The sequence below is a fragment of the Cryptomeria japonica genome, chromosome 2 (genome assembly GCF_030272615.1).
Source record: "Cryptomeria japonica chromosome 2, Sugi_1.0, whole genome shotgun sequence".
NCBI classification, from domain to species: domain Eukaryota; kingdom Viridiplantae; phylum Streptophyta; class Pinopsida; order Cupressales; family Cupressaceae; genus Cryptomeria; species Cryptomeria japonica.
The window spans coordinates 132,017,812-132,032,894 of record NC_081406.1 but is presented as its reverse complement, the minus strand read 5'-3'; the positions used below and the strand labels follow the sequence as shown (position 1 = coordinate 132,032,894).

Below are 15,083 nucleotides of genomic sequence, written 5' to 3'. Positions count from 1 at the left end.
CCAATGAATCAAGCACCCAATGCCAATACCCCATCTTACCCAGCTTATGTTGAGTAAGGATGCCTGCATAAAAATATACATATTGCTGCCTCTCTCCATGAACTCTGTGATGGATAGGTCGAGTAACAACAATGTGTTCCCAACACCAAATTTACAATAAAGTGCATCCAGTAGATAAACTCGCACTCTCATCATACACTACCTGGTGAAGATCATGATATAAATGAGCTAACATGCAAACACCCCAAGCATATCAAGTACGGTGTTGCATCACACTCAGAAGAATCTCACCCCATCCAATGGAAAAACCTTGTGATCTCCTATCAGGACATATAAATCCTCCAATCAAACCAGCAAGAATCACATGAAGTGCCTCATAATAAATCACCATATCAACCCATCTGATCTCTCCTCTCTTGATGCTCTCATCAACAAACACGACTCCACATGCCTTTGTCCCCACTCGATCCTGATAATCATACTGTACAATCTCGCCAGTCACTGGGATATGTAGAATCTTGTAGACGTCCTCAAGAGTCATGCTAATCTCACTCGTCGACAGGTGGAAAGTGTTATGCTCGTTGTGCCATCTCTCGGCCAATTCTATCAGCAAACCTCTATTATGCGTAATCTCAGGCATATACAATAAATGACATAAACCACAGACATCTATATGTCTAATCTCATCCTGGGTCAACTTCGGAACTAAATTTCGTACTGCTGGTAATTTCTCCCGACACTAGAGAACATCAAGTTTCTCCTATTTTTGTCAAGAGAAATCAAATTGAATCATCAATTATCTATCAAATCAAATTGAATCATCAATTATCTATCAAATCAAAACTGAATCATCAATTATCTATCAAATCAAAACTGAATCATCAAATCTATCTCTCTATCAAATCAAATTGAAGCAACTTAAGCTATCAAATCATTTTAAAACCATCAATCATGGTTTTTTATCAGTCACTGAGTTTACTCAAAACTCTGCTCAAGCTCTTACATCATAAACTAAATCGGTTTCTTAGAGCTACTCAAGCTAATCAAAGCTATCATAAAATCTATCTATCTATCAAATCAAGCTAATCAGAGCTACTCAAGCTAATCAATGCTATCTATCCAATCTATCAAATCTATCAAATCAAGCTAATCAAAGCTATCTATCAAATGATCCAAATCAAGCTAATCAAAGCTACTTATCAATCTATCAATAATTGCTAAATCAAGTCCCTATTTCATCATCAATGTGTATTAAACATGTTAAATATAATCATCAAAGTGATTTTTAGCTTTTGCACTTATCAAAAATATCAAGTTTAAGCAAAAGCATTGATCTATTGAGCATTTGTGCTAAACCACAACAAAAGCACTAAATCTCAATGCAAATGCGCTAACTTAGTGCATATGCGCTATCTTTTTTAACAAAATTGCTAAAACTACAAGCATAAACGCTAATCCATGCAAAAGTGCTACCTTTCTGGACATATGCGCTAACAAACAACACACTTGCGCTACCCTATGCAAAAGCGCTAACATCTTGAACATAAGCACTAACATACAATGCATATGCACTAAACTAAGCATTTGCGCTAAAACTAATTGCATATGCGCTAAAATAAAATACAAAAGCGCTAAACTAATGCCGAAAAAATAAAAAAAATCCAAACAACTACCTAAAAACATGAAAATTTGAACGAAAACTTAAAAACAAAGCTCGGGATAAGCTACATATCGGATAACCATAATCAAAAGACCGCTGAATTCGCCAAACTCGCTCAAAATGATGACACTCCATGGGAATCACCATTTCACCACATCAGTAATAATATTTTCAAACGAAAAGCTCACAAGGATAACAATGAAGTTAAAATTAGCCTTGGTTAATTTTATATATACTATTTTTTACGAGTAATTAATATCAAATGGGGCAATTTAATTTGTTTTTTTCCAAATGAATTTAATTGACTAAATTTTTATCAATTATCATGAGATTAATCATTCAAACAAGACTTTTCGACAATTTCACGATCAATCTCCCGAGGGGGCACACAATCTGGATTTTTCAATTTCTATCAGACATTATCGGGACTTGATTTAATCTTTGAAACAATGTTGTCTCGACATCATTTCAAAGAGGGGCAAAATGTATACACCTAAAAATGGCTATGAGCAATTAAATAAATATTTTATATTTATTTAATTATTATTCTTCTATTAAATAGTTAATTTGAAAAGATTAATTTATTTAATTCATTTTGTGTCTTTCTATTAATTAATATTTTATTAATTAATTCATCTATCCTATTCTTCTAAATAATTAAATATCTAATATTTAATTATTCCTCTAACCAAGTTAATTAAAAATCTAATATTTAATTATCTCCTCCAAGCAATTAAATATCCAATATTTAATGGTTATTCTCCTATCCTATAGTCTCAAAATATTAAATAATTCTTAAATTATTTAATCCCTTATCCAACTCATTCCTCCATCTACACTTCATCTTCCCTTTGCCAACTCATCAAACATGTGGCTAAGAAAATTAATATTTCTTAAATATTAATTCATCATTTATCTCCAACTTCCAAACTTAATGAAAATTGTGTACATACACATATTTCATAACCATTTCCTATATTCTCTCCAACACCCTCTACATCTTAGGAAGGACTTGAGTCCACTTGTCCTCTCATGCCTAAATTTTCTCCAACTATCCCTAGATTCTCTAAGTCAGCAACCTAGTCAAGGTGAGATGAGTGACACTTGTCTTCTCCTTCCCCCTTTCTCTCAACCTTCACTTTTGCTCATAGCCATTCAAATCTACAGATCTGATCATGACCGTTGATCTGAGCCACATCATCTTATCCTCTCAAGGTCTATAAAATCAAGAGCTTCAGTTGAGAGAGTTAATCTTCAAGTTAGTCTTCAAAATAGTTTTCAATCAATCATATGCATCCATGAGTTTTTGAAGCAAATAGAAAATATCATTTTAGTAATATAATTATAGAACGTTATCATTTTAGCATAATCATGTAGCTTTGCATATCATACTATCGATTAACTACAAGTTATCAGTCCATTCTTCATATGCCATCTTGGAAGCCAACAGTGCATTGTTTGAGAGCACACCATCTGCAACCAGGAACAGTGGAGTTAGGACACAATGAGACATAAATCATGAAGGTAAAATAATGTTTTATTTTAGTATGTATTTCATGTAGTTTCATTGTTTGAATTTGGATTTCCTGTATGCATTTCCATTTGTATTTTGTGAAACTAACTTATTACAGGTAACATTCTAAGGATGAAATTCAAGTTCACACACTTTGTAATTGATGTCAAAGGGGGAGAGCTTGTATTCATGTGAAAAACAGTCAAATCTTTGGGAGAGATGGTGCTCATATGATGATCAATTTTTGGGAGATTGTTGGTATTTCCTGGCACTTGGATGTTTTTCAAATTAAATGTTGCCATCAATGCCAAAGGCAAAGATTGTTGGCATATGCTAGATTTGGTTAAGTGTTGTCATTGATGTCAACACTGTATCCCGATTGGATATGGTTTTACTATCCCAGTTGGACCTATCCTAGTTAGACTTGGTGTTCATCTTGGTTTTGGCTTCGATTCTGATCCGGTATGATCAGATCCTTGGCTTCAATTTTGGATTCTTATTCAGGATGGTTATTAGATTTCTATATTTTGTTGGTTCATGTTTTGGTTCTCTGGTAACTATCACTTATGTTCCTGGTTTATATTTCTTGGTACCAATTAGCTTTACCGGTTAGCGATATTTGATGCTTTGATAAGATGATTTTGGTCCGGTTTATGAATCGGTTTTTATCATGTTGAAGGTTCTTCTTAATCGTGTCCTGAGTGTTTGGTGGCTTTGGATTGGCTAGCATGCTATTATGGTGGTCATATTTGGATCCAGTTAGACTTTATGTGTTATTGCACTGAGGGTTTCGACTTGTTGGTGAAACGTATTGGATTTTGGTCTTAACGAAATTTTTGATGGATATAATTATTTTGATATTTGAATTAGGTCCATGCTATGTAATGTAAATCATAATATTGATCTAGTGACACCATGTGATGTAATTTTTATAATTATGGGTTTTTGGGTTTAGGGTTTAGTCGACCTTATCATTAAGGTTGATGATCTGTATTTATAGGTAACTTATTCATGTAATTATGTATGGTTTTTGGGTCGATGTTTATGTCCGCATTATGAGAGAAAGGTTTATGTGTGAATAAAGTCATATCTTTCAGCAAAGGGATTAGAAGGATTTGGTATTACAGGGCATACATTTGTGCTAAACTGGAACTGTATCAAGCATTAGTGGATGCTACTTTCATAGTTCATTTTCTTCAGATTTTATGTTTTGTAAGTCAGTGAGACTTCTCTTTTGTGATGAGCAGTGAGCTTTAGGTTGTTGCCCTGATTGCAAGTGCAATCCCCATTGTAATTATTTCACATATTGTTGCAGAAGTATTATCTGATTGTGGGTAGGGTTTCCTACCATGGTTTTTCCCTTTACTGCTGTTCCACATCAAAATATTGGTGTCATGTGTACCGTTCTTTCATGCTTCGTCTTTCATTGTGTTGTGCTATGGTATTAATCTTATAATTTGCATTAACTGCTATACTTGTGAGAAAACTGATTCACCCCCCCCTTCCCCCCCTCTCAGTTTTCTCCCAGTATCAGATCATTCCAACAAATTTTATATTTTTTGATCAATTTTTTGAGGAGGCATAATTACATCCTACTATGGTTGGGGCACGTTGGGGCGGAATTTTTTAAAAATTTTCTTTGAAACAAGATTGTTCCAACATTGTCTTAAAGAGGGGCAAATGTAGACACCTGAAAATCTCTCATCACTAACACGCTAATTATTTGTCTTAATTAATTAAATAATTCTTGAATTATTTAATTAAGCTAATTTTTATTCTTTCAATTAATATTTTTTTATCTTCTCTAATTATTCAATTTCTCAATAATCAATTAATCATTCAACCTCCTTTTCTTATATTAATTAAATAGTTTTATTATTCAATTAATACCTTTAATTAAATAATCTTTATTATTTAATTGGATTCAATTTCTAATAATTAAATAATTTAATTAACTAATTCATGCTTTTCAAATTCAAAAATCCCCAAATTCTAATTTCAATAAATTTGCATTCCATTTCATGATTTCAAAAATTCAAAAGTCAAATGCAAACCAAATTTGAGTTTCAAGCTAATTTCCTACAGCACATGTCAAAATCCTAATTGGCATTGACTTTTGGTGTAACTAGCAATCACTTTTTTCTGACTAGGCAATCAATTCAATCAGCTTCCTAATCAATTTAGTTATCTCCTCAGTTAACCTAGTTAACTCATGAATCAAATTTTTTGAACAGACTCATCATTTCAGTTCATTGATTATTTTATCCAGTTCATTGATTAATCAATCTAGTCAACACATCAATCAAATAAGTTTAACTCCCAATCAGTTCTGTCTCAACTGATCTCAACTATTCAATTTTATTCTCAAATGTATCTCGACCGTTTATTTTCTCTCTTTTAAATCTATAAATTGAGCTTCATTCTTGCATTTTCAAGGACCACTATCTTTGAAATTATTGTGTCATTCTTATGCAGGATTCCCAGCACAACACTGAGAGAAAATCAACGCAATAGTTGAGAAGAACAATGGGAGCCACCTGGATCAACAAAGGGGGTTTATTTAGTTTATAATTCATGTTTTGTTGATTTGATTATATTTCATTGTCTTTTATAGATTATTTAGTTAGATTTAGACTTTTGGTGGTTAAGTTATTAATCTAGCTTTATGATGCCTAATTTTCTCGTAATACACTTTCTACTTTCAAAATATTATTTGGTATTACGGCCCATGTGAACACCCCTTCCTTTGGAAAACAAAACTTTCTCCAACATAGTTGTGTTGGAATCTCAACAACCCTATGTTGAAAATCCTTTGCCACCACCTTGTCTCCATCTTTTGCACTGAATTGGCCACTTTTGGCCGAAGCCCAAAACAATCTCTCTACCATTTTTGAAGATTATTATCATGTTATTGAGGATACTCATTAGTCTTTCTATTTCTGACCTTGGTAAAGGAAGAATATTTAGGTCTTTTTATTTCAGACCTAGAACCAAATCATTGTTGAAGGTCACATAGTCCTTAAGGAAGCAACCTTAGTTTTGTTTAAGATATTATTTTGTTTGCTCCACTTCCAAATTGCTATCTAGGCTTGGATAGCCCCCCACAAGTCTTCCCAAAAGAGATTCGGGTCTCCATAAAACACATCCCATGATAAGTGCTCTATAATCACTGTTTTGTAGCTTAGCATGATGTTCCAAGCTCTAGAGCCTTTGGGTGGATTAATGATTCTCAATATGTTTGTTGGATTGTTGTTGTTCAAATAATTTTTTTTGTAGAATCTTAACCCATTTCAAGTTTGGTTCCTTAGCATTTTCCATATAAACTTTGCTCCAAGGGCCTTGTTTTGCCATAATTGATTTTTGAATCAAACCCACCAATTCCTTTGTCTTACAAAATTTTTACCAAGATATTAGAGCTACTTTATGTTTCTCTACATTCCCTTGCCAGAAAATATTTCTCATTATTTCTTTTAGAAACTGATTTTCTCCTGTTGTACGTGCGGGACAAGAGAGCAAATATATTAGTATTGAAGAGATAGTTGCTTTCAACATAACTATCCTACCTGCCCATGAAATTTAGTGCCATTTCCATGGAGTCAATCTCTTTTCTACTCTTTCTTTTAGGGGATCCTACAATTTGGTATTTGTTAATCCTTTGTCGTTTGGGAGACCAAGGCATGTGCATGGCAATTGACCTTTTTTGAACTTCAATATTCCTTTCTTGGAGAAACTTTAAGAAAAAAAAGCTTCTAATTTCTCTAGACTGAACTCTTGTCCTGAGGCTATTGAGTATTGTCTTAGTAGTTTTATAAATTGTCTAGCTTCCTTTTTCTTTATTGTTCTAAAAAATATTGTGTCATCTGCAAACTCTTAATGTCTTATTGTGTCCAATGAGCCTGTCACCTAAATTCCTTTGACTTGACTGCTTATTTAAGTATTCCTAATTCAATTTCCAAGAGATTCTACCATTAATATAAATAAAAAAGGAGAAAGTGGATCAACTTACCTCAACCTTCTTGAAGCCTCAAAGACTTCCTTTGGTGTGTCATTTACCAATATTGAATATCTTGGCGTGGAGATGCAAGTGAATATCCAATTAATCCATTGTTTATCAAATCCAAAGGCTTCCAAAACTTTGCACAGTAACCTCCAATCTACTTTAATATATTCCTTTTTTATGTCTAGTTTGATTAACATCACAGGCTCATAATTGCATCAAAGTGAGTTAATAGCCTCTTGGACAATAATGACACCATCCAATATTGATCTACCAAGGATTAATCTTGTATGTTCCTTAAAAATAATATGTGATTCAATAGCTTCTTTATTCTTTTTGCCATCTAGAACTTTATATGTTGTATTCCAAAGAGAAATCAGATTGAAATCCCCAAAGGTTGTCACCTTTTCCTTTTTTCGAATGGGGGCTATTAAATTTTTGTTGATTTCCCTCAAAAGTCTCCCTAAGTTTCTAGCTACTTCCAATGCCTCAACTAATTCTTGTTGAATGATATCCCAACATTTGTGGAAGAAGACAACTGGGAATCCATCTGAACCAGGGGCCTTATCCGAATGTAGTTGTTTGACTACCAATTCCACTTCTTCAAATGATATTTTGGCATTTAGCCTTTTTTTCCCCTTCATTCACCATCTTAGGGATTAGTTCCAAGATTTTTTCTCATTCCATGTGATTGGTGCCGTCAAAATTGTTTAGTAGATGAGGGAAGAAGTTAACTATTTTTGAGATTATCTCCTTAGGATCTTCAATGAAAAATCCATCTTCTTTTTATTTTTTATATTTGAGATTCTTTTAAGATCCCTCCTTTGTTTAGTCACATTATGGAAGTATTTAGTATTTTTGTCACCATTGGTAATCCATATCTCTAGATTTTTGTTGCCAAAATGTTTCTTCCTTTGACAAAATGTTTTCATAATCCCCCATCAATTCCTTCTCCTTGAGGAAACATTCTTCGTCTATTACATTGATTAACACCATTTCATTCAACTTTTCCATGTTGTCCTCTATATATTTCTTTGTGGTAAAAATACCTTTAAATTGCTCCATGTTGCATAAGATCAGTCTTTGCTTCACATGCTTCAACCTTGCAACAAAGCAAAATAATTTAGAACTTGCAAATTATTATACCTTTTACCATGTCTCTATTAGATTCAAAAAATTGTCATCCTTCATCTAGATATTTTTGAACTTAAATGGAGATCTTAATGGATTTTCATCCCCCCTTGATCAATAGTTGAATAGGGTAGTGATCTGATCTTGAGAAAGGTAGGATGGTACCATTCAAGATGTGTAGAAAAGAGGACGAGTCCCCCCTAAATAAGAATATGTTCAACTTCTTAGCAATATTGTTGAACTCGAGCCTCCTATTGTTCCAAGTGTATGAGTCACTTACCAATTCTATGTCCATAAGCCCACTTCTTGCTACCCAATCACAAAAATCTATTTATGATCCCCCTCTTTTGTCTTCCTTTCTTAAGATGGCATTGAAATCTCCTCCTATGATGTTGTGATGTATTGGGTGATTATCAAGGAATGCATTTACTTCACCTCACAGTTCTCTTTTTATACCCCAATTATTTACCCCATACACATTGATCAACTAAAATTTCAAGGCTAAGTTCAAATTACAAGCATTTCCACCAATTTAGCTCCTTCTTGTTCCTACTTTCTTGAATTTTTCTACCGAGGAGTCATAGAGTACAACTAGACCCTAGAAGCACCTTGTTCTTGCATCTTTACTACTTTCCAGTTCTTAAATTTCTTAGGGAATTTTTTTATTTCTATTCTAGTGTTAACTTGGTTTCTTGTGGGATGATCACCTTCACCTTGGTCGAGCCAATCCTATTCTTGACCAAGCATCTTTGGTTAGGGGCACTTAAGCCCCTAACATTCCATGATAAGAGTATCATGGCTCTTGGAGAAGGGTACTACCCTTCCCTTATTCCATTAACTAAATAATTTTCCTTTGGTTCTCTGCCTCACCTACTTTGGCTATGAGCTCTTATATCTAGTCTTCTTGCCTACTTTCTTGTTATATTTTTACCATAGTTTGGTTTAGGTTTTATTGATGGAGTTTGCTTGATTCCTAACTTTGTGTATTCTTCCTAAGAGTTTTCCTCCACTCCATTTTCTCTTCTATTTTAAAGAGAAATTCATGTTATAGTTTTTCCATTTCTCATTCTTCCATTAAGCTTTATAGCAATTGTTTCTTTTCTATATTTATTTCCTCATTCAGTGGTTGTTGAGGGACAATTTCTTGTGTCTACTCTTCCATAATCTCTAGGAACTCACATATAGTATCTACTACTAACAAATCCTTGTCTTCTCTCTTTTGATCTTCTTCCCTCCCACTTATTATTTCCTCTATCCATGCTCCCTCTATCTCCTAATTGGACTCTTCTTCTCTTATTTCCACTTCTTCTACTTGGGGAAGCTCTTCTCCATTGTCCCCTTCTCTTCCCATAGTTTATTCAGATCTTTGCATCCCTTCAATCGCTAATAGTTTGGAACTCAAAGGTATCTCTTTGATTTTATGATTTATATTTGTTTGAAGAGATAGGGTATCCCCTAACAAGAGAAGCAACTCCTTTTTCTATTATCCTAGTTTGTAACTTCTACAAGATCTCATTTTTTTTTCTCCTGGTGACATCCCATCCATTAATTATTTATTGGCCATCTATGAATCTCTTTCTCTTAATTAACCCATCTCCCCTGATTTATCATCCCAATATTTCGTACCCCATGTTTGGTTTCATTAGGTTGCTCTCCCTCTAAATTTCCCCATTATCTTTTCCCAAACCCTCTTCTCTTCACAAGGATTTATCTTTGGGCTTTGTTTTTATTGCAACTCCTCCTCCCTCAACCCCTATTTCTAGCATTTGCTCATTTTTGTTGGAGGGGTGTCCAGCAAATGCGTGCACCTTTTCCTTTCTGATCTCAATTTTGTATTGGATGAAAATTAAAAATTAGAGTTTTAATTAAGATAATTAAACCCCTAACAAGCCAAACTATCCCAATGAATTGAAAGGGTGGTGAACATAATAGATCTAGCCACAATCCAAATAAGGAATGGGCTGAAATTTTGGTTACATTCACTAGTTGTTAGTTGTTATCTGCTTTCTTAGTTGAATTTGGAAGGTAATTATGAAATTAGGGTAAAACTATGAATAATTAAAGTGGATTGTCAAAAGCATATTGCCACAGATATCCCACAGAGCCACAAACTGAGATATGGGAAAAATAAGATGTTTAGAATATGTTCTTAGAAGTTTGGTTTGATTTTTTATGACCACGTAGTATAGATTATCCTTGGTCCTTTGAATTTTGCTCTATTGAAAGTTGAACCTGTTCATCACCGTTGACTTTGTCAAGATCCATCTGAACCTGTTCCTAGTACACAAAAAGAGATGGAAAGATGTTGTGGATAGGGGTTTTCCTTAGGTTAAACCTTGGTTTAGGAATTAACCTTGAAATTGAAATAGGAATTATTGCAAAATTCTTTCCTTTTGAGGGAAAGGTCAGATGTAAAGTAACGATGCTTGTAAATCAAATATACCTAGTTGTATTGGATCCTCATGCAAATGTTTTAGGGTTTTATGTAGAATTTCTTCAAAGAAAATTGATCATGGATGCCATCTTGAATGAATAAAATTGAATTCACTTCTTCTCGAATGCTTGATGAACGACTAATTGCTTGCTCACTTGAATTTGGTAAAGTGCAATTTGGATCGCTTAGAAGAATAAGTGGATTCAATTTCAAATGAGAGGGGTATACCTCTTGCATCCTAGTCCTGAGCTAGGACTAGTCCTATCAGTCAAGACTCAAGCTTAGAAAAAAGGTAGAGAAGGAGATGAAAATTTAGGTATGCAGATGGTGTGAGTAGAATTAGAACGAGCATCAAAAGTTAAAGCACCAATGTGAGGCGTAAGCGAGGACAAAATTATTTGGGGATACAATTTGTGATGCTACATTTATCCCCCCACTTTAGCGAGACTATGAGACTAAGCATACACATGGTAAAGTACAAAGTCACATTGTAAAACTTTCACCAAGATATCAAAGTGACAACACACACTAAGCCACTAGGGAATTTAGGGTCTTATTACTAAAATATCAAGATAAAAGGGACGACACATGAAAGGGAAAGAAAGAGTATGACTACACTTGGTATATTAAGATTTTCTTATTATGAGTCATCTAGAAGAAAAATACCATTGAATTACAAAGAAAAATGCTCAATTTGCCAAGTATCCTGAGTATTGAAAATATGTCATAGTGTGTGCAAAAAGTGTAATATTGAGGAGAGTGTACGGCCCACATTAAAGCAATTACATACGCCTTATTGGAGCAATTACTTTAAGTTAGTATGCATCCAAAAAGGCAAACACATTACCACAATGAGATGCCCCCAAGGAAGGACAAATCAAAGGATAGTGGTCAAAAAACATAAAGAAAAAACACATAAGGGATTCACTAACTCTGGGGCAATACTGTGATAGATAAAAATGGAATTGGGTAAATTAGGATGTAATCCCACTTTCATTCATACATTGGAATACAAAAGAGCTTAAGGAAGTGATCTTCTTTGACTAACTCCTGTGAAAGAGAGTCAAGGGATACTTTTAGGGTTTCTATTCCCTCGCTGATATGAAAGGGAATATGTCAAATGTAGGACAATGCCAAACTAAGCTAGTAGGATGAACAAAAACAACTAGAACAATAGAAATAATAGTTTGATATAGAAACAAAACCGAGACAAAAAGAATATATATTGAAATGGGAATCTGGTGTGAACCTCTGACAGAAAATTGGGCTTGATTTGACAAGACTAGAGCTTTGAGCGCCTTGGTCTCAATAACTGAACTGATATACAAACTAGGAGTTTGAAACTTGAGACTGTTTGAGGTCTATGTACCAAATTTGAAGTTGACTGAGGAGGACCAAGGCGTAGGCACCCTGGTCCTTGAGATCCAGGTCCTAATTCTAGTCATGGGTCTGTGATAGTTTGTTGAGATCTTCCAAAAATTGTCCACTCCAATGAACCCTTGTAAGTGCACTTGCAAGTTGGAAAATGGTGTGTTGTAGCTATACAAGGTTTTGCCTTAGTCAAACCCCTTTTTTTGGTGATTTCCATCTCCACAAATAGCCAATATTATATTGAAAATTGTGTGTACCCTAGAATCTCATGTGTTTGTAAGATTCCTATGAGTTAAATGCAAACTAGAGTTCTACCCTATGTTTTGAGTAAAAACCCTAAAATGAATGTAATGTAAATGCTTCAAATCACAAATACAATGTAGATCTAAAGAAATAATGTAAATATAAAAATCAATGATATATAGATCTGAAACTCAAATAGAGATATAAAAATAACATGAAACCATACCAAACCCTAAGGAGAGGTACAAGCCAATCAGTAGTCGGTGATCTCCTTATTATTCTTGAATATCTCTTAAAGTTTTCATGAATGATGAAAATTTTGATGAAGAATTGATTAATAATGAATTTGTTGATTGTAGACTTCACATAAAACCTATACTTCCACTTCACAAGGATCTCCTTCAATTACTAGATTTGAATCCTCAAATGGGGGAAAGAAAAGGCTTTATATATGAAACCCTATGTTTAATTTTGATAATAGGATGACTTAGAAATAATAAAATTTGACACAAAGAAAGAATTGTACATTATAATACCGCCAAATTAAGCTCCTAAAATTCAAGGAAAAATGTATGCTAGCATTCTGGTTTGACCGATTTTTTTCCAATTTTCTAGGGATGCGAGATATCGTAAGTATACAGTCAAATCCAACATGGTAGGTCAATACAAGGTGTTTAGATATGTGAAAATGTGCTTTGAAGATTGAAATTAGGACATTATTAAGATTAATTAAAATTAAAATGAAAAGGGGCACGCCTAGGGTTAAGGGCCCAATTTTATGGTATGCCAATTGTTGAGAGAGGACTTTGGATTTAATTAAATTAATAATTAAATGCCTAAAGAAGCCCTATAAATTAAATATGTAATGAGATACACTAAGGCGGGTTCTAACCTAAGCGTGGAATTCGACAACCCTAATTAGGGGTGTACAATTTACGATGCTACATTTAGCCCCCACTTTAGCGATCATACGACACTATGTGCATGTGCAAGCTAAAGTACATAAAAGTAAACATTCATGGGAAAAAGGATATGTCCATAAGATGGTGAATGAATCCCCTAATAGTATGTGCAATAAAATGTTAGGAACTACATCCTACAAAACCACATTCTTAGTTGAAATCACAAAATCACCTAAAATAATTACTAAGAGTGATGAAATTCGAGGGTAGCTATATGCCCCCTTGTTTCATCTTGCTACTTAGTATGTTGAAATAAGGTATCATGTTTACCACATCAAATTATGAAGGGAATTGATGACAAATTCTCAAGGACGAGATTAAAACAAGTCAAAGAGCATTTAATAAGAAATAGAACAAAAACATGATTAGAACACAACCAATGGTGCGAAAATTAGATTTCCCTAGCTCAAGATTAAGAATGAGATGCAGAATTAGGGTTTTAGGAGATAAATTACATTAAATAGTGAAAGTGACACTATTCATTTGCCTTATTCATTTTTTGTCTCATAGTGTAGAGAATGAGCCTACATAGCACAAGAAGTTGCGCTAATGACCCGAAGTTCCCACCCAAATATAGATTTTGAGGTAGTTCATGATCAAGGATGTCTCGCTAAATGAGGTAGGCCTAGCTAAATTGCACCCTAGTCTTTTGTTATATTTCGATTGGCTAGATAGTTGTTAGAAACCCTAATTTGACATGGGCTTGCTTGAATGGGTGTCATGGTCCCCTTAGGGTTCCATGGTCCCAAAAAAGGGGCACTAGGGTAGTATACATGAGCTTAAGATAGTTTGATAATTATTTTAATATCTTTCATGTTTAAGATTAAAGATACATGACATTTGATTTAACAAGAGCTATTGTATATATAGGAACATACCGCTAGACTCACATATCACCATCTACAGAGTTAGATTCGTTGCCTATCACTAGAGGATCAACAAACTCTCCATGTAGTGGGCTTGTGGTATGTATGTTGCATACTTTTCATCAAGTTTCATGGGGCTATGATAATGGGCTTGATGGAGAGATGGGATCCAGATACATTTACATTCTTCTTGTCAGCTGGAGAGTTGATAGTGACGTTAGAGAATGTATACTATATCATGAGACTACTAGTGAGAGGGAGGACAATGAGATATCAATCAAACTTCTCATGAGCATATATGAGGAGAGAGAAGATATACTGAATAGGTAAACCCGCACAAGGAGAGATGAAAGGTTGGATTCTCATCTGATGGCTACTTCATCCATCTGACACAATTCCATTTGTGAGGATATTGATGATTGCCATTGTGGCATTGTCCCTATGTCCTAATGGGTGAGGCAATCAAATGCATGAAGGCTTGACATATTCCATTCATGAGATGGAGGAGCACCATATTGTGTTTTCATGGGGACACAATATGTTAGTGCATCTCTACCATGACTTGGGAGACTATGCATATGGGGAGGGGAAGAGTTTGATGGCATGCATACTACTACAAATCTGGATGTTCGAGCACATTGCATGTACAAGGCCAATAGGGTTCCTAGTTGATGTGAAAATTGGTGAGCCCCAGGCATATGCATATCCATGCATGAGAACTTGGCAGAGGGGTGACTTATTGAATTGGAGAGTTGTGATTGATTGCTTGTGATTGGATGACATTGTATAGAGACCATACAAGTGGATGGTCACCTGACCAGGTGAGGAGAGACAACTTCGACACATGCAATGAGACTATATTCTAGAGGATTGTCACAACTATATTGTCATGCCATTTTATTTTGA

General features: G+C 34.4%; 1 protein-coding gene across 1 annotated transcript in view; it reads right to left on the bottom strand.

Moving 5' to 3' along the window:
- LOC131859479 (uncharacterized) overlaps positions 1 to 15,083 on the bottom strand; it is a 74,143-nt gene that overhangs the window by 54,655 nt on the left and 4,405 nt on the right. The gene's annotated exons all lie outside the window — the stretch shown is intronic.